The 21,729-nt window shown below is 40.2% G+C and overlaps 1 long non-coding RNA gene across 1 annotated transcript; it reads left to right on the top strand.

The window, feature by feature from the left end:
• Window positions 1-1,100: 1,100 nt before the first annotated feature.
• On the top strand, window positions 1,101-20,208 carry LOC120433124. Its single transcript, XR_005608335.1, has 3 exons — window positions 1,101-1,203; window positions 2,300-2,362; window positions 19,782-20,208. It is a non-coding gene; the product is annotated as an uncharacterized LOC120433124 (long non-coding RNA).
• Window positions 20,209-21,729: the final 1,521 nt, after the last annotated feature.

Here is a 21,729-nt window from a genome sequence, read left to right as displayed (position 1 = left end):
TTAACCAACCACTGTCATGGGAGGGATCAACGCTGTTGTCAAGCTGTGCTCCATGACAGGGATGCTTTAAAAAGCTGGTGCTTGCTGACTTTTAGCTCCCCTGAAGCACTGCTGCTGAACATCAAATAGAAGAACATGCTGGCTTAACTAAGGCTAAACCAGTAGCTATCTGTGCATTACTGATGACTTTACGTATTCAAGTGGATGCGGTTAGCAAGGGAAAATAAGTCCTCCTCCCCATGGAAGCCACTTAAAGATGTGGCAGGACCAAAAATGAAAGTTGACAAACCTATCTGATATCCAGTGACAGTTAGGAGTATGCTCAGTGTGCATACACGCACTTTGCAGCTGTTTTCCCGTGTAATGTAGTGAAGTCAAAGATAGGCAGAGATCCACACAGATCAACAAAAATATCCACTGATGACAAAAATGACATCTTGACCTCAGTGCATTCTCACATACTTGACTTTGAAAAGTATACCACTGAGTCACTGGGTCAGATTTCACGCTGAATAAACTGGCCCACTGTTTTCAGTAGTTCTCACTGATTGGTAAACTAATACAAAAATGCCCTGGCTGGCTTCTAGAAGGCAATACAGGGATTCGCTTCATAATTCAGTTCAATGAAATAGTATGAAAATGTTGTAATTTAATTTCATCTACACTGTAAACCCCTTGGAGTGCTGTTAAATGCACACTCTAACATACTGTGGAATGACATGGTAAACTCTCACCAGAGACTATATAATAATGATTTTAAAAGAAAAATAGGTTCCCTTCATACTAATAATTATATTTTTTCTTTACAGGATTCCTCGTAATTTTCTAGAAAGTACTCTCCAATTTTGCTGATTCTTCTGGGAAACTAATTTGTATATAGGCCAGCTTTACTACACACTGAATTTTGGTGTATCAGGTTTTACATTTCTAAGTTGCCACATGCTCTATTGAATAAAATCTACACATGCTACCCACAAACCACATAAAGTGTCAGCCTGTCTATCACAACCTGGCAACCCTCAAGCCGATTGCAGGGGCGTGTGCTTGCAGACGCTCTCTGAATCAATTACCTCGCTAATTTAGCTGCTGTTGTTGCCTGCATCGCTTCAGCTTACTGGCCTGAGAAGTCACAGTTGAGTGCGACACTTTAAAATGCACCAAACGGTAATGGCGTGCGTGCCTCTCATCAAACGTGAGTGACAGGTAATTGCAGTCCATCTTTACAAACCTACATCTTTTCTCCTTCTATTCAAACAGCCTCCAGCTCACCAAATAACTTATCAAAGAAAGGCGCGTTAAAAAGCTGTGAGCTGTGCGGATTTATTTTTCCACAGCCAACACTGTCATGACTACAGCGCTGTACAACTGCTGCAAATATCTGTCTAAACACAACACAGCACCAGCCACGAATAATGTACAGCTAAATGAATGTGTCCTGGCAGCTGGAATAAATCCTACAGAATTAACAGCAGGTAGATTTTACCTGGGTAAATGGATTCCACCACCACCCAAAGCAACTATATTTTGCAACCTAAATGATGGCAGGTAAGCGTGGCTCTGCTAGAGGAGGTAGAAAATGAAAATAAATACAGCAACATGACAACCAATAACAAGCAGTGAATGCTTCTACTTTCCTTTCTGTGCTGAGTTGTGAAGATCTGCCCTGTAGGCAACCAGACAGACCTGATTATCAGATAAATCATGCAAACCTGAACTAACGTGAATATCAGATTACTGTAAGAAATATGTGACTGGTTTAATGGAGCTATTAAGTTAATTTATGCACAGTAATCAGATGCAGTTTCCCCTCTTTTCCCAGCATTTATGTCATTTGTCTTTAGCCTTAAAGGGTCACTGAGGCATTTACTTTTTTTTTTTGTTAATTTATTTTTTGATATTGGATTTTAGTTTCTAGGGGACCATGAAAAATGAAGATTTATTGCAGAGTTTTAGCTGCTCCGTCTGCTGGCATCCGCTCAAATTAGACCAGCGTAATTACCTTTTACTTTAAAAATAAAACAATGAGATGTTTTCAGTTCTGTTTTTGAAAAGCTGCCTAAGAAAAATATCTTGTTGTTTAGCTGTCAGTGTTGCGTTACGCTGAACAAAAATCATTTGGTGGTAATATCTGTCTGTTTGGGAAATAGCACAAGCGCATGTCCAGGTCCTGTCTCACAAGTCCTGCCCTCTAACCCTGCCTCTTTTCTCCTGGCCACTGCTGAGTGTGGGCTGAACGTGTATTCTGCTGACAAATGGGAATCCAATTATTTGATCTGACACTAAAGTGCTGACTTCACAGAGCGGCTGGATCCCTTGGCCTCGGGAGTCCCAGGAGTCTGTCTGGTAGGAGCTCGGCCCCAAGGTGTGTGTGTAAGCATGTATTAATTATGTTGTAGGGACAAGAAAACACTCATTCAAAGTAATGTTATCGGGGCCTTATATTCCCCAAACAGCTCCAAGTTGACTAATATTATTAAGACTGTAAAGGAGCTATAATGCCATTTGTTTACCAAGCAATATTTTATGGTTGTGTGGATGGTTATGAAAAGGTGCAATTAGCATGTCTTTTGTTACAGTTGTACAAATCTTCTGGAACCACAGGAATGTCTCACTGACAATGTCAAAATCTAGTTTTCCACAAGGTCTTGTTGGCTTATTTATAAAAACGTTGCTTGAATTCTGAAATAATTCTTGACATCTGACTCATAAAAGATGCAAAGCATTAAAAAAAACTTGCTTAAAGAGTATGCTTTATATTGACAACGTGACGGCCAAGGTGAGAGTGGTCCTCCAGGATACTGATGTAAGTCAATGCAATGTTTTTGTAGATCTGCATGATCCCTAAAAATCGTAAAACCCCAATCACATTAAAATGTGAAAGAATTTAAGACTTTAAGGATGTCTTTAATGATTTTAAGTCAAAATCTGACAGTTCGTTAGCCAATGAGCGTGTGATGCTGTAGCACAGATAATGCTCCGATTTGAAAAATATGAATAAGATTTACCAAACAGACTTAATTTTTTACTCAATATGACCCAAGATGAGTAACTGAGCCTATAAACTCACCGGTAAACTGTTTACAGAGATTAAAACAGAAAGACATTTTCCTATAGACTTCTATAAGAATGGAAAGCTTTTTGAAACCACGATTACTGCCACCTGGTGGCATTTTGATAGAATTGCAGGTTTAAGGCACTTCTGCATTCCAACAAACTCAGAGATAACACATTATTTGGGTTTTATAGGCGTCATGGTGCTGCAGCACTGTACTGAAATCAACACTAAAGAGACACTAGATATAAATACTAATAGTACAGCACAATTACAGAACCAGGATTTGTAATAATACGCTGTAGTGATTTGTGAATCATAGATCATCTTGAGGTATACCATACAGCTTATGATATTACCATAAGCTGCCTTACTGGCTTCCCACACAAGTAGTGGGGTATTACATTTAGGCTGAAGTAAAATGCTTGTGGATATGGAAGATTAACTAAAAAGTTATTTTGCAGAATACTAATCTGCAAAGGCTGATATTTAATGTATTATCTCCCCATTACTCGGACCGCTTTAATCTACCTTGTCTTTCCTGTTCTTGTATCTTAACTCAACTTAAATCTGCAGCACTTCCCTGTCCAACCTCTTCAATTTTGAGGGATTTTTCTTCGGTTCCTTTTGTGTAGTGAAAGTATTTGACTTTGTCTGACCATATCTCATAGAGAGATAAGCCGAGTACAAGCCAGAGAGCAACCTTAAATCCAGACAGGACCTTCCTTGTAATTCTGATGTCTATGAAAACTGAAGATGATTAAGTCTTTTTATTCAGTCTCTTTAAACTTCAAAACCACCTGAGAGAGAAAAAAAATGGATTGGTGCCTGGGGGAAAAAAGGTAAAAAGATGACAACAAAATTTGCTGGTGACAGAGCTGGTAGTCAATTGGTAATAGAAAAATCAATTTGAGCACTGGGAGAAACACCATTAAAAGGGAGAAGAGACAGTATCAATGCTCTTTTTGCAACTATGAGTGTGTCAACTGCTTGGACAGACTTTCCTAATAGACTTTTTTTTGTTGGAGTCCAGTAGAAGGGTGGAGTCACTATTTTATATTATTATTTTTTTTTAATACAGCCTTCTTTTGTATGTGGATTTCATTTCTATGCATTTCGATTCACACTTTCAGTTCAGTCCCCCAGTTCCTCCGACATCCTCAGCCTCCTTTGTTGCATTGTGGTTTCTCAGTGACGGTTTCATCTCATGGCCCTAGCAATTCTGACAAAATAAAAGAGGAAGTAAAGTGACGTATGTTCTGTGTTTAGGTCAATTCTACAACATCTGTAGATGATAAATAGTCTTTTGATCAGGTGTTGCAAACTGACACAATAGAAATCTCTCTGTTAAATAAACAAACCAAATTAATCCATTTTAGAGTCCCAAAGCTCACCTACAAAGCACATCGGGTTTTGATGAATGGCTTTTTTATTATTGCCTTAGATCCCCCTGTTCATTGTCCCTATTAAACAGCATAATCGAGGATGAAATTTTATATATGATCATTATGGGCATAAATGTTAATTTTGGCTTTTAATGATTTCTTAGAACTGCTTCTTTTTTTCAAAGTGAAATGATCGTTTAGCATGCATCTATAAAAACAAGAATTGGCTGGACAAGCTGGAATTTATTTGGGATTTTCTTTAATCCACACAGTTTATATGTATGTATTTAAAAAAAAAAAAAAAATCCCCGCTCGCCCCTGCGGGTGGTCGATCCTTCAAGCTCAGGTCCTCTACCAGAGGCCTGGGAGCTTGAGGGTCCTGCGCAGTATCTTAGCTGTTCCCAGGACTGCGCTCTTCTGGACAGAGATCTCCGATGTTGTTTCCGGGATCTGCTGGAGCCACTCGCCTAGCTTGGGAGTCACTGCACCGAGTGCTCCGATTACGACTGGGACCACCGTTACCTTCACCCTCCACATCTTCTCGAGCTCTTCTCTGAGCCCTTGGTATTTCTTCAGCTTCTCGTGTTCCTTCTTCCTGATGTTGCTGTCATTCGGAACCGCTACATCGATCACTACAGCTGTCTTCTTCTGTTTGTCTACCACCACTATGTCCGGTTGGTTAGCCACCACCATTTTGTCCTTCTGTATCTGGAGGACCTTAGCTCGGTCATTCTCCATCACCCTTGGGGGCATCTCCCATTTTGACCTCGGGACTTCCAGGTTATACTTGGCACAGATGTTCCTGTACACTATGCCGGCCACTTGGTTATGGCGCTCCATGCATGCCCTGCCTGCTAGCATCATGCACCCTGGTGTTATGTGCTGGATTGTCTCAGGGCCATCTTTACACAGCCGGCACCTGGGGTCTTGCCTGGTGTGATAGACCCCAGCCTCTATGGATCTTGTGCTTAGTGCTTAACTTCAAGCCCATAGGCTTATATATATCTGTAAAGAAAAAGTGAAAGGAAAAAGGAAAATTCAAATTTATAACAAAATACAGCACAATAATAACTTTGGTCTGCACCCAAAAAACAATCCCCAAAATGTGCTACTTCATAACGTTTTTACATCCATATTTTTATATTTAGGACATTTCGGTTGCTTAGACAGCACTTACCTTCTAAAAAACTTTGACAACAAAAGTGCTGACATATTTAGAAATGCACAAAAAACTGGAAATCTATATATACATAATGCATTGGAAAACCTAACCTAATTTCCAGGCATTATATTAAGTGTGATACACCGTATAAAACTGAAAGAAAAAGCTGATATGATTATCAGCCCTGACTGCAATTTGGCCTTAATATTTTAAGATCCACCAATTTCTCACAGTTGTTCTTTGCCACAGTCAGAAGTGTGAAATTTGTTTTTCCGCATGAATATGAAAGCTGGAAAGTTGTCAAAGCTGATATGAAAAAAACTCCTTCCACAGCAGATCCCGGAGAAACGTTTGCTGTGTGTTCTGGCTCAACAAGATATTCAACCAGGAGCTCTGCGCTCAAAGCCATTATATCCTCCACAAAATCACACTGATCGCTGAACAGTGGGCTGGCTTGGGTACACTCTGAGCATAGAGCAGATTGAGATGCTACAAAACGGCCTTCAGACCCTATCAAGTAGAATAAAATGAGGAAGACCTATGAATGAGATGAACCCAAATAGACAGGCACAGCCAATTGAATCTGACAAGAAAATTAAATTTGACAAGATGGAACCAATAGAAACAGCTACAAATATTTACTAGGATACTCAGGTTAGGTTTTGAGGGACTATATTTAAAGTGACAGCAACAGTATCTCATTACTTTACAAATAATACACTATATGAGGACCTTATGAATTTGGCTTTCATTATAGATCAAACCCCTAAAAAAATTACAGCAAGATGTTAAAAGTGCCACCTTCAGTTTAAGGTCAACAAATTGACGGCTTACGGGGTTTTCAGCTGCATCTCACGGTGTGATAAAAGCCCACTGCTCTGAAAGTGCAGTGGGCTTTTATCACAAGCTCCAGGAAAGAAAGAAAGCAAGCGGATCACGACTTGGAGTTCGTTTGTTTTGCTCTTGTCTTTTGGTTTTTTGCAGTGATACACAACTTAAGTGACGTGTACACAGCAGGAGGCTAACTGCGCACAGAATCAGTCAGACTAATTCAGAGGCTAACAACTGACTAACCAAATATAAATGAGGAACTTGTTTTATATGTATGGGGGCTTAAAGTAAGTAACAATGGCAATACAAAGAAACAATCAGCGACAGAATAGGAAGGCCCTGCAGCTCAGAGAATCTTGATTAAAAGTCTACTGAGGAATTAAAGAAGAGTGAAGATGGAGATTTGTTGGAAAAATGTGGTATCATCCCATGGACCAATCAAAAGGGCTCAATTGTGCTTTTCCTAGCAGAGCTTTGAACAATGTCAATACAGCCAGAAAAAATGATAAGTACACTTACCTTCATCTTTACTAAAAAAGTACTAAAGATGTTGGAGGACTACAGATTAAACATGATTTGCTCATATAATCTCCAGACATTTCATTAGGTAATAGTTTGGATTCACTTTTGCGTTCAAAGATGCGTTAACTCTTTGTGGCTCTTTAAAGAAGATGCTGGAAACATTATTCAGAGATTCTGGTCTGTCACTCTGCCGACTGCACATCCATGGTGTGAATCTCTCCTTCCACCACATCCCAAAAGTGCTCCTTTGGATTGAGATCTGGTGACTGTGAAGGTCATTTCAGCACAGTGAACTCAGCGTCATGTTCAAGAAACCACCTTTGTGACACATGTGTACACATGGAATGATACTCATGTGGGCTATGCCATTTTTAATGATGCTAATTTGGTACTAAGGGGCTCAAATATCCCTGCACACCACCACCAGCTGATCCATTGATACAAGGCAAGATGGATCCATGCTTTCATGTTCTTTATGCCAAACTCTGATCTTACCATCCAGCTGTCACAGTAGGAAGCGAGACTCATCATATCAGCTAATATTTTTTCCAATCTTCTGTTGTCCAATTTTGGTGAGCTTGTGTTACTTGTAGCCTAGATTTCCTGTTCTTGGCTGACAGGAGTCGCAGCTGTTGTGGTCTTCTGCTGCCGTAGCCCATCAGCTTCATTATTGTGTTGTTTGTTGTGCATTCAGAGATGCATACCTTGATTTTAATGAGTGTTTAATTGAGTTACCGTTGCCTTTGTATCAGTCCAAGTCATTTTCCGCTGACCTCTGACATTAGCAAGGCACCTAGAGAAAACCTGCTCTCTGAATATCGTCTCTTTTTCCAACCATTCTCTGTTTTAAAAAAAAAAAAAAAAAAAATTAGTTGATTGTGTGGAAAAAAAAAAAAAAAACCCTCTATGGCATCATCTCCCCATTAATTATGGTCAAAGCTGGTTAAGAAAATAGTTTTTATTCCATTTAAGCTCAGTTCCACCTGGACCAGCTAAAAAATTAATCTATATTTCACACATTAGGAAATCAATTATTTAATACTCCAACAGCCATACTTCACGAGGACTCAGCTGAGTACACTACATAAGTATGCCATAACTTAAAAAGAAAAATACGTAAGGCTTTTCCTTGCTAATGGGGTATTTCTACTTTAACCAATTAAGGATCTGAATATTGCATAGTAATATTCTCAGTATACAAGTACAGCAATCTTCCTATGTGGAGGTTTCTGAGAATGGAAGAGGCTCCAGCTGCAGCAGCCAAAGATGAGAGTGAGCTGTTAACTCCCACACTTATCAGGAGTTGAAAGGCTGCAATGTTCACTTCTTAGGTATACACACAGGTATTTCCACTCGGCTGGCTTCCATCTATCGTGTGTGACAGGTGCTCACGCACTGGTTTATGATGACATTGTTGTGGAGCCTGAGCAGGTGACAGTGCACGACGCCCAATCAGTTGCTCATCTGCACCTCTTGCATACGCACCAACACATGCACACGCACGTCCTCTTCATTTTTTTTCATCACCCAATCATCTGAAGTACACCACACTCTCACATTTTTCCCCAAATGATGCCTTTTCTCCTCCTCCTCCTCATCTTTGTCTTTTCACATCTAACCAGGCTCCCAGGTGGTTGCTGGATTAGGTTCATGATGCTGCGTTATGACACATAAATCAGGAAGAATATTAGAATGAAATCTGTAGGTCCTTCTAAGTAATTTCACATCAGAGTGATTTATAACAGAGCTGTGGACTGAGACAGATACCTGGAGGTTTGCAGAAGAGAGCGTCCTGTTGTGCTGTCGAAGTGGGAAAAGGCAATTATTTCTCCAAAGTAAACATGACTTTAATTGATATTTTAATAATAACCTCAGTATGCCTCAACATTGCAACATTGTAACTTGAGAGACGATACATTTTATGATATAAATGGGATGTAAATTAATATATTTGTAATTGTATTACCCTTCATTCTTTCATTTATGCTGGCCAGCTTCTCATTAAGATGGGAATGGTTTGTTTTGCTTTACTCTATCCAATCTGCAGCAAATGGCACCCATCCTGCTTATATTATTTACAGAGGTTATTTATTCCTTTTAGATTCCTTCCCTTTTAAATATTCTTTCCATCCATCCACCCATTCATGCCTCCTCTTAGCCGCTTATCCAGGGCAGCGCACATTGGACAAAAGGGTACATGCTGGCCAGGTCAGCAGTCTATCTCAGGGTGACATTATCGATATAATTGTTAGAGTTGTTATTCTGCCAGCAAACAACAAGGGATCACTCTCATTGTTTTGATGCTTAAATTCTGAACCTCACAAATGTTCACTTTCCATAAATTTGTTTCCTGGATATCTGAAAAGTGGAACAAATGCACAAGTGTGCAAAGCCTGCATCCTTTCTAATGGCGATCAAACCACAATTCAAGTGGTTCAGAGAAGATTGTGTAGCTCTTTATGAGAAAATGTCCCTCAGATATTACAAGCTCACTCACTTTTTTGAAGTCATACTGACTGCAAAATTATATTGATGTAGGGAATGCTTTACTGTGTGTTTGACACGAGCACGCGGTATCTGTTTCTGAGTCAGTTCCCATCCTCGCTTGTGACTTCTGGTTTTAAAAGTACACAACAGGGAACCGCTTACCTTGAAGCTTCACAACAGCAGCTACAGTGACTGTATCTATATTTTATATACAGTCAATGTTCAGGAAAATAGCATAGCTAATAAATTAACAATGTTGGCAGTAGTGACATCAAACATTTTCCATGCTAGAAATGTGCATCTTTTATTTCCGGAACCCCAAACAACTAAAATAATTCCTCCCACTCTTTCTTTTTGTTCAACCTTTTTTTTCCTCACATGTCGTATTTATGTGCATCCATACAAACTGATATCTGTGCTCATGTCAGTCAACAGAAACAGATCAAGACTTCAAAGGCGCTCCCTTTTATGGTAATCTTTTATGGTCTGAGAACAAATCCAGGATGAAGCTGGCTCAACGAAACGTACAGTGAAAAACAAACTGCTTGGACAGACTTTGATCCCCCCCATATGATGTGTTTTAAAGCTAACAGATAATGAACACAGAGGCCACAGCCACAGATCACATTTCATATTTCAGACTCAGACATCCTGGATGTCGGTATGAATACCCTTGTTTGCTGTCAGACCTTCCTAAGTTATGACTAAGGGGGGGAGCATTAAAAAACTATCATAAATTCCAAAATGAGCAGGTAGGGCTCCATCAGGGATGACCGATGCTTAGATAAATGGAGATTTCCGACGCTTTGCTGCGTTTCAGCCCAAGTAATGAAAATTAGGTCCCTGAACACAGAAATGACCCTAAAAGATGAGACAACCCTTTGTCTCCCCCCCGTTTCATCTGACAAGGATTATTGATTCATGAATGTAAATGATCGTTCAGGGTTTGATGTGCCCTTGAAGATGGTCTCTCTCTCTCACTCTCCATTGAATCTTTCATCAGGTCCACGTTAGCTGCATCTGGCTAAAAGTAAGCATGATGCCGGGGTTTTGGGGGGGAAGGGGGGTTGTAGTTTTTTTATATCCTGCAATATTCATTCCCAGCTGTTTCCCCCCCAAACCCCCACCCCACCCCCCCACCCACCTCAATAGGAATTCCACATTTGCTTTAAATGACACGGTGAGCTGGTGCATCCAGTGCTGCTCTGCAGTGTTGATAGACATCAATGAATGGGATTTATTTTTGTGCAGCCTTGGACTAATCTCCTAATAATGAGGTCCATCTGCAGCAGTGACAATAAGTACAGCACCTTCAGTTTAATACTCAATCTTGCTTGACACAGACAGCATCATACTGCCAGACTAATCCACTGTCCGATGTCACGGCATCCTAAATCTAATTTACCATTCCATTTGGGGCTCAGATATTGCAGTTGCCGGTACACCTGTTGATTGCTAACACTGCTCTGCTCGCGCACCCGCTTGACGGTACACACACGCACACACACAAATACACACACCCCCCCGCCGCCCGTTCTCCCTAAAATGGTTTCTTCCACATAGTTTCCATAGCAACAGTCCAGTTTTAGTGTTCTGTTGTTTTTCCACAGACAGAGAATGGCTAATTTTTCAGAATGAGGGTCTTTGATGATAAAGAAAGCTAGGTTGCAAGATTTACATAATGAATGGCTGCCACGCTAGATCAGTCACCACCTAGCGCTGATGATTGCTTTTTGATGAATTTCTTTCCTGCATGTCCTCAGGAGCCTCTGCGGCAGAAGCCCATTGTGTCCAATAGCTTACATTCATCTATTTAGGTCAGTCTCCGTCTCTTTGTCCCAACGTAGCCTTAAAAATGGTAGTCTAAGCGCACATAGCCTAAGGACAAATGTCAGTGTGTCACTTGAAGAGAGCAGAGAGCAAAAGTTTCTGTTTTCAACGAGAAGTTGTGTTTTGTTTATTGTTCCTCGGTGTAAACTCAACACTTCGTGCTAACCTTTTCCCAGGCCTTGAAGGCCCTCTCACATTCCTTTTTTTCTTTCTTTTTTTCTTCTCTGCCCCCTGCCAAGTACAAAGAGTATATCTGAGTGCATTTTTGTGTGCATTCATACATATTTGTGTGTGTGTGCTGGCTGGGTGATATCATGGGAATGGGAGAATTTAATCACCTCCCGACAGATGTGTGTGTGTGATATTGATTTGTGGCTGTTTGGTGAGCACTGCTCCAGGCCCTCTGGGAGGGACATAAACCCCCTCTATCAAAGCGACCTCCCCTTGAGGTTTTGCGCCACACTAACACAGTGCATCCCATTTTTCAAAGCATGTTTGTGGGTGTGTGTATGTGTGTGTGGAGTACAAAGGTTATCCCAACGTACTCGTTAAACCACTCCGGTGCTCCCAGGGGGAATGTATAGTTCTCTGCAGATGGAAATGGTTGATTCCTCCCCAGGACAAAGTAAACCTTATAAATAAACAAAATTGGGATGAAAATATTGCACAGCTAGTTAGAGTGCATTGAAATAGGACCAAATAACTTGGGAGTAGGCAAGCATCCTGAGTATTTTGGCCAGGTGAGTGCTCGCTTTGATAAAAGGCTTTTCCTTTCCACCAGTGAGATGGCTGAAATTACATGACCTCTAACGTGAACCGATGCCAGTCCGACCCCTGATGCACTGTCTCTTCTGCCTTTGTCTTTGCCAGCTTGCAGCTCCTTCACACACACCCCAACACACACACACACACACACACACACACACACACACACACACACACACATGCACCTACTCCTCTTTGTAACTCTAGTAGTGCTCGCCTCAGCAGCCAGAATGGCCAAATGGATTGGAGAAAGGGCCTGTGTTTACTGCCATGGCTAATATCCTCGTTAACACTAATCTGTCAGGAGTGTGAAAAACGGGGTGAAGCATGGAAGCTGTTCAAAAGAGAGAAAGAGAAGGGAGGTATGGTCAGAGCTTGAGAGGGAGTTTAGGAAAGGAGTAAAAAAGGAGAACCAGACATGCTGAATGACCAGTGGACTCCTCTAAGCACTTGATAGCTTCCCTGACGGAACGTGATTGGCTCATTAACCCTTCCCCCTCAAGCTGGCTACACTGCATGCTCCCCTGTAATGTATCCTCCACACACACACACTCCCACATACATGCAAACAAATTTGCATACTCATTAACAAGGCAGTGAAGTGGGCAACTATCCACATATAATCGTTTTTTTCATTAGATACACACAGACGATGGATCATTACACTAAGTATGTTCTCTGTCAAGCCTGAAACTTCAGAAAGAACAAGCCCTGACTGATGCAGTGTCATGCAAAGTTAAAATTTCCGTGCTGAGATTTCAGTATTTCTTCCATGCCTCAGTAAGCCTTTGGCTTAGCAATCAGAAGTAAAAATATGACTTATTCTTACTGATCTTTACATGTAAAGATGCATCTTTTATGGGAAATCGTTCTGTATGATGTCTTTATTAATCCGATCATTTCTTTTGGAGCTGCTTTCAGCTGCTCCCTTATTCACAAGGGGTCACCACAGCAGGTGTCTCGACATGTTTGTTTTGAGAAATAGTTTTTTTTAAAACCAGATGCCCTTCCTGACACAAGCCCAAGGGCATTTCTGTCTCCTCCTGGGATTAAACTGGACAGCTTTCTTTTGCTGGGCATATGTGTAAACCACTGCACTACTGAGCCACGGTTAATGTTAAATTTATGTCCAGTTGTTCTAAAGTTGGGGCTAACGCCTTCCTATCTTCCGTTGCTCTGTGATTAACATCGCAAATAATCTTGATACAACACTACTCCAAATACAGATCTGACTTCACAGCTCAGTCTTATGATTTTTATGATATGTACATGTGATGAAAGTCACACTGTGGCAAAACGCAGCAAGGATCAGCACCCATTGGCTGTCAACTTGACTAGCTCACTGTTGTAGCCCATTTCTCAAACACGACCAAACATTCTGTTTTTTGCTGTCTCTCCTTTTTTTTTTGATCACATCTTTCTTGTCAAAGCAGAAAGCTATTCTTCTTTCAGCTGTGAGTCATCTCTGCAGATCTGTGTCACAATTTCAAATAATAAATTGAAGTCTTGGACAAAAAAAAATGTCCCCGTGCAGCTGTGAACAATCATAACGTCACTCATCTAGCGCATTATCCTCTGTAAAATTCCCAAGCGGTGCCTGCACACTCCTACAGCTCAAACTCAAACTGTGACTGTATGTTCAAACTGCAAAACAATAATCACACATCACCAACTCAGTGTCCCCGTTTGATTTGTCATGTTTTTATTGTCATGTTTGCTGTGATTTCTGTGCGGTACGGGAATAAATGACCGGGAGGTTATTAACACTGAGCTCTGGTTGTGTTTTACAGTCACATTACTGTCAGATTTACATTATTGAGAACTTGAGGTTGCATGTGATAAATCCCAAGGACAAGGGTTGGAAATGTGACTGTCTGGTTGTAAAACACTCAGCAGTGTATTTATTTTAATTTATTTTTTCCCGATTTTATTACCAGGTTGTTGATGGCAGGTAAAGTAGAGGGCAAGAATCAAACAATCCAAATTGATAGGTTATGTAATATATTTATTTTCTCATGGAATATTATACCTACAGTTCATAAAACAAAGCAAGCCAATCCCAGACTCCTGAAAATCTAAGGCATAGCCGCAAATATACTAGCTTGATAACAGAAAGCTAGTATAATAGTACAATGCAGTTGCCTTGAAATGAAGGCAACTGCATTTTTTCTTTTTTTTTCTTTTTTTTTGTATTCATGAAAACCTCTCATCCAGGGGGGTCCTTCAGTTCGTATTACTGAAAGGTCTTTACCTTACATTATAAAGCACCTTGAGGCAACTGTTGTTGAGATCTACCACTATATATTAAAAAAAATTGAATCAAATTTAAAAACTGAAGGAGAGTCCCAGTTATTTAATGCACGAATCATGGAGTGCTTGTTTTATGGTGCTGTGTTTGTCTACACAAATTCAACAAATGCAAATGTGCTACTGTGCAGTCTTCAAGGATCCGACAGCATGTAGCGCTACACGGTTGACTACATGTGCAGATCGAACAATGACTGGTTGAAAAGTAGATCAGAAAAGGGAAGGGAGCAACAGTCAAGTTCATCATTTTAAGCATCAATGTCAAAGATCTAAAAGCAGTGAGAAGCACAGATAACATCTGCAGTGGACAGTTTTCATTTTTTTTAAACATTCGGTTTCACTTCATCTCTTTGTATGTAAAAACGTCACTCTTTTCCATGGCTGGTAGACCGTTTGCTTGTGACACTGCCCCCTAGTGATTTTAAAGAGCTAAAACGTGTAGAAAATGGTCTGAAAAGGTGTCCATAGGATGACCAGTAGTTGTTAAGGGTCACATGATCTTAGGTGTGAACCAAGGAACGAATCATTACCAGCATAGGGGCCCAGGTCTCAATCCGTTGTGCCACGTTGCCCCACCCACTGTCATATGAGTTATTAAGGTCAGATGGATCGAGGTGTGAATGGGTGTTGAATCGCCTGGAAAGAGAGCTCAAGCCTATTTTACAGGTGGACTTAGGACTTAAAAATACCACGACCTGGATGCATGAAACAAGATAGCACAGACAAGACAACATAAAGTGGCTTTTAGGGTTAGTGTGCAGTGTGAGGTTTGGAGTCAGCATTTATGAGGCGTATGTTTCAGGTACAACAGAGCAAAACTTGACTAGTTTGTCCCTTTTTAGTCACCTAACACTGCAAGTTTTTTAAACATTTGAGTGAACTTATGTTAAATATTATGTTAGTTCTAATTTTAAGTACATTTTCATAAAATACACACTAATTCTGTAGTGTTACTAACTGCTACTTTACTTTATAACCTTTAGCATCTTTAGCAATGACTTAACATTTTTTCAGTTACAGCATTGATGGCATACTAAAGCCAAGAAACAGCAAAACTTCAAACATTAAGCTCTGTGTTAGCATTGCCTTCACTCACAGTTAATAGCACTCCATAAGCTAGTAGCTTATTTTTAGGAAAGATTAGCCTATACTGGAAATTTAAGGACTTAAACAGACTCCAACCATCCTTATACCAACCATATATTTCAGACTCATTACAGATGCAGCAACTGTTACAACATGCATTCCAACCCTGTATCCTCCATGAACTACAATGGCTATAAAACACACAGTTAGAAGAAGGTTAACGAGCTTAGCAAAAGCAATAAAGCAGGATCAGACAGAGCAAATATTCTGAGGTATCCTACTGTGTTTCTGGTCGATTAGAAGGAATAGGTCCATCCTGTGTCCTTGTGGGTTATGTTAGAGAATTAAAAGCCTCTGCCGTGAGCTTACCCTTTCAGAAACACCATTATCTATTTTTCTTTTCCACATTTCTGCATTACCCAATCAATCTATGTCTATAGATTCAGATGTCACCATATCATGGACTGCATTTACTCTTCATTTATATTATATTCTCCTGTTGTTTTTATCTGGCGTTGTGGAGTATTTGATTTCATGTCTCTGCCTGATTTCTATGTAATCAAATCATTGATTTGCCCTCATCAAATCTCCATTTATCACCATGAAACTGACTGTCTCAGTATGTGTTCATCACAGTTACTCCTCGGGAAAGCAGACGCAGCCTGCTCAGATAAAATGTATTAAAAACCTTGCAGCATATCCTTTAGTAGCCATTCTAGGTATGTTTTTGGTATGGCCTCGGTAATATGTTCGATAGATTGCACATGCATACATGCACTCATACATGTAGGCCAGGGAGTAGGTCGTAATTTAAGCCTTGTGTGGCTGTATTCTTAACGTGTAGTTGTAAAGCTGGCAAACCACAATCACATCTTCCCTGTCATGCAGCTCTTCTGGGGTGAGAGGCACCAGCTGAATGTATATTAAGCTCCATCTCTCATACTCTGCATGCTCCAACACCTGGAGGATGGGCCGAGCATCAGCGCCAGGGCTCTGAGTCAATATTAATCTGCCAATATGAAAGACTGGATTATCACTGGGGTCGATTGCCCAGGCCTCATGTAAGAGAAGCGTATAATGGAAGGGAGAGTTGGAAGGAGAGTAACATATATCTGTAATTTATCATTTCAGTCTGGTTGTTTTCCGAAAAAAATGAAAATTGCAAAAGTAATACCACTATACAAAAGTAATGACAAACACAGTTTTACCAATTATAGGCCTATTTCACTACTGCCTCAATTCTCAAAAATTTTAGAAAAACTTTTTAATTCAAGATTAGAAAAATTCCTTGAAAAACATAAAATAATAAATGTTGGTCAGTATGGTTTCAGAACGCAAAGAACCACTTCTATGGCGATAATTGAGGCAGTAGAAGAAATTACCAATGCACTGGATAAAAATAAATATGCAGTCGGTATTTTGTTGATCTCAAAAGGCCTTCGACACAATCAATCACTCAATTTTATTGGATAAATTGGAAAGATATGGTGTTCGAGGAAAGCTGGAAACTGGTTAAAAGTTACCTAACGGGTCGGGAACAATATGTTAGTATAGGGCATTACCATTCAGAGAAACTTGGTATTACATGTGGTGTTCCCCAAGGGTCAGTGTTGGGACCAAAACTTTTCAATGTTTACATAAATGATATTTTTGATGTTTCTCAAGTACTTAAACTCATACTGTTCGCAGATGATACTAACATATTTTTCAGTAGCGATGATTATACCGATCTTGTAATGACCGTAAACAGGAGCTAAAATTAATTAAAAATGGATGGATATAAATAAATTATCATTAAATATAAATAAAACTAAGGCAATGTTTTTGGTAATTTAAAATATAATATAGAATTACCAATTACTATAGAAGGTGTACCCATTGATAATGTGAGTGAAAACAAATTTTTGGGAGTCATAATTGATAACAAAATTTCATGGAAACCCCACGTCAGACACATAAAACCAAAATTTCCAGAAGCCTCGTGAGTTTTGAATAAAGTGAAACCATACCTTGATAAAGATGCACTTCGTACTCTGTACTGTACTCTGGTTCTTCCATATTTTACATATTGTGTGGAAGTGTGGGGAAACACATATAAAAACACAACTAATCCATTAGTCACAGTACAGAAACGAGCACTGCGTATTATTCACAAGGCTGGTTATCTAGATCATACTCACAAACTCTTTCTTCAGGCAAAGTTACTTAAATTCCAGGATCTGGTTAATTACAATACATCCATAATCTTATACAAAGCCTTTAATAAACTTCTACCTGCAAATTTACAATCTATATTTGAAATTCGAGAAAGGGCTTATAATGTGAGAGGCTTTGGACAATTCAAATTACCCAGAACTCGAACAACCCGTAAAGGTTTTTGTGTGTCTGTATGTGGTGTGAAAATCTGGAACAGTCTGAGTTTACAACTGAAACAATGCAAAAATATTCATAGATTTAAATTTCTCTACAAACAGTTGGTCTGGTCACAGTATAATCAATGATGGTGTTAGTGTGCTCTGAAATGTCTGTTCTCTTACCATTGCTGGTATGGATTCCAAGGGAAAAAAAAAAAAAAAAAAGTTTGTGTATGTATGTATATATATGTACATGTGTGTGTAGATATATATGTATGTATGTATATGTATGTGTGTTTGTTACTTGTAATTATTATTGCCTGTTACCTGTGGTAACGCAATTTATAATTAATATATTCTGTATTCAGTTATGAAGGTTCTATTTGTTTTGCTTGGGCGTAGCTGCTATGGAAGTTTATTGTTTCTGTTGATAAGTGAATATAGGGGTGGGATTTAATAAGTTTTCTTCATCCCACTCCTTTTCAGGTACATTTTGTTGTTTGTTTTTTGTTTTTGTGCACTTTATGTTCAACTTTATTGTTGTGCCTGAAATGAACAAAAAAAAAAAAAAAAAAAAAAAAAAAAAAAGGTGGGAGAGTGAAATGGATGGGGCTGCAGGTGGCAAGGAAGAGAGATCGAAAACTTCCAGTGCTTCTTTTCATGTGTCTTGCAAGTGAAGCACCCCACCCCCACCCCACCCTAAAAAAGTGGCTTTGGATTGAGAGGAAGGAGTTAGGGCAGAGGGTGGAATTAAAGGAAGGGGAAGGGGGGGTAAATATGATGAGGGACCCAAGGACATCGAAAAGGTGGCTGTCACTGCACGAGCCCATCTGCTCAGTGTTTGTGTGTATACATCACACTAGTGCTGTATGCATGTGCTGCGCAAAGAGAGGGTGTTTGGAGAAGGTTGAGAAGGACAACCTAACCTAATGTTAGCCTCCAGGCTTGACTAAAGCATGCAGTCATTTAGCTGCAATCTCCAAAGAAAAACCTGGAGGTTAAGGTAACTTTCAGTGTGAATTTAAAACAAATCTAATAAGGAAAACTCAAGAACAGTTCTGACGCTGTTCTCGAAACCATTTGTCCCTTTATAATTACAATGGAAGCTTTCCCAGACGAAAGTACTCTATTATTTAATTATCAGAGAGAAACCTGATATTTTCATCAGGAGTCGGAGGAGAGCAAATTAGAACTAAAGGGAAAGTGGATGTGGGACTTTATCAGGTTGTCAGAGATATAACTGATGTGTGAATATTTAACTGCTAGCAAGTTTTGCCTGCTACTTAAAAATTTATAGTACGTCTACATTGTGTCTTCACCTTATTTTTGGTGCCATTAGTTGGTTAGAAAAGAGTTTTAGCACATTAAATTACCTTTCATGGTACAGACCCAACTGATTTATCACATCGCACCAGACTATTTTCTCAATTTTATTACATGCAGTATGTAACACAGTGTTTCAAACATATAGGAGTGTGTTTCACATGTTAACCAGTAACCCGTGTTTCTACATCTTGCTTTTAAAAAATATGTAGCGCTCACTACAGCACCATAGAGGTTTATCATTTCAGTTTACAAGGTCAAAATTTAACATTTATAATAAACTAGACTGTTTTGTGCATGCCCCGGTCTTTAGAGAGTGGAAAGAAGCAAACAAAGTGAAAGATGAAAGAAAGAAAACATGATTCAGTATCATGATTTAGCATGATATAGCTTAAGAGGTGTCCCCTAACTATGTGCGCGTGTGTGTGTGTGTGTGTGTGTGTGTGTGTGTGTGTGTGTGTGTGTGTGTGTGTGTGTGTGCACATCTGTTCATGTGTCATCCCAGTGTGCAGTGACGGCTCTGAAGAGCAGTAAAGCATTGAGCAGCACAGCCCAGGCTGCAGGCTTTCTTCCAGGCCTTTATGCCTTCTCATCTTCCTCCCCACTGAGCTCAGCTTTGTCTCTTTGTCCTTCTTGACCCACTGTTGATCTGTTCCTCCATTATCCTTGTTCTACAGAACCCTCTCCTCATGGCACACACTCCACCCCACAGGCTGTTGTCCCCATGTCCCAAGCCCGCTCCTCCTCCCCTCTTCACACCTCTTCTGGGCCAGAGATCCAGCTCCACCTCCTTGATGGCCCTCTCTGCACTGCGACACTCCACGCAGTTCCCATCCTTTGCCTGCTGCCTGCCTGCTAATCGGGATTGGTGGGGAGGAACGAATCGCTGTGAGCCATGGCCTTCCTCTGGAGCCTACAGAACTGGGCCAAGGTCACTCACATCACTCTTACGCTACTGCTGCCCACAGCAAACCGGGAGAAAGAGAAAGTGAGGGATGCAGGAGTTAAAGGAAACAGAGATAAGGCTGCTGCTGAGCAGGGCTCCGCAGTCAAATGAGGTCTCATAAATTGAAAAGAACACAAGTCAATAGCAACGCTGGAGTTCATTTTATTTTTCAAATTAGCGATTAGAAGGAAAGCTTTGGAATATTATCATCATATGAAATGCCTATTTACCCCTTTTGATGAAATATTCACGCATGTCACTGTGTTTGAATGTCAGCTTATAGGTAACCTATTTTCTGCTTTCTCCTTGATCAACACTCATCAATAATTCACTCATGGCCCATTAGTTTTGTAAGAAATGCCAGAGAGCAACTTGTCAGGAATTAATTTCTTATTTCTTGTGTGTGCGTGCTGAAACATATGGCATAAGAGCAGCTCTCATTGAGAACATTAGAGAGGTTTCAGGGCTGAATAGTTGCACACTGCACAGCAAAGCAAACAGCTTGCAGTTAACCTTGAGATAATATTTACATCAATTCCAATTCACTGTCATATCAGACTGTCACGAGGGCTCCCTGCCCCCCACCCCCACCCCTCCCGCATATATTTCTTAGCAGATCTCAGTCAGGAACTGTTACGGTGTAGTACCATTCAGTGGTCCATTTCCCCTGAGAGCTGACAATGTGTTTTATGAAATAAGTTGAGAGATGGATACTAAAGTGAGGACCTCTGTCACAAAAGCACACAGTGTTGTCATCAACAAGGCTGTTCTTTTTCCAGCCCATTGCCTTAGCTGTAATTTGCACTCTCTAGCATTCTCTCCTCCTTCTGCCACCATTATTTCAGAGAATGTTTTAGAAATCACAGCCGGTTTCCCAGTCAGCGTTCACACATTTGTCATTGTGTGTCAGCAGGGCCTGGGGATTTTGCAGCATCAGTTGGCAAAAAGCAATTGTGAGCTTCAAGCTCTGGCGTAGAGGCTGACACACCTGGAATGAAAAGGGCTTGTGGGGAAAGGCGGTTCTGATGTTATTAGCCTGCGTCCTTGACTGTAGAGTCCAGTTATTTTACACGTTCCTCCTGTGAGCATGTCTCTTTTGGCTGCTTCTAAGCCATCTGAAGGCCAGAACCTCGCCTCTTTTTCCACAGTTCTCTGTCCTCTTATGTGTCTTACCATATGTTATAACCCACTTGTAACACGCTAGATTGCAGTATTTATTTCTGATTTGGCGCCTAAAACGAATGCATTTTTCTGCTGGAGAAGTGGACAGTTTTATATGATTAATAGTACCGCTGGCCAAGGACCAAGACAGGGAAATCCAGCATCAGGTAATCAATATCTGATATTACACGAAGCCAAAGAGCTCAGGTTTCAGTCTGCTCTAAAACATAGACTGTATATAAAAGATGGTTGCAGTGATGTTACTCATTTGTTAGTGAAGTCGGTTGACGAACAAGGGTTGGACTTGATTGAGAACCTGAGGAACACTGCATTCTCTGTCAGTTTTAAGATAGCATCCCAAAGTCTCTCCCTTTAGTTTCCTTTTTGACTCTAATGGGTTTCATGCTTCACGAAACAATCGCGCTTCACTTAATAAAACTTAAAACTAGCAACGAACCTTATCTGGAAAATGTGGAGTTACAAACTGAGGTAAAGAGGTATAGAAGCAGCAGTATGGT

Source organism: Oreochromis aureus, linkage group 15, assembly GCF_013358895.1.
Source record: "Oreochromis aureus strain Israel breed Guangdong linkage group 15, ZZ_aureus, whole genome shotgun sequence".
NCBI lineage: Eukaryota > Metazoa > Chordata > Actinopteri > Cichliformes > Cichlidae > Oreochromis > Oreochromis aureus.
Note: the sequence above shows the minus strand (reverse complement) of the source record. Positions and strands in the feature narration are given on the sequence as shown.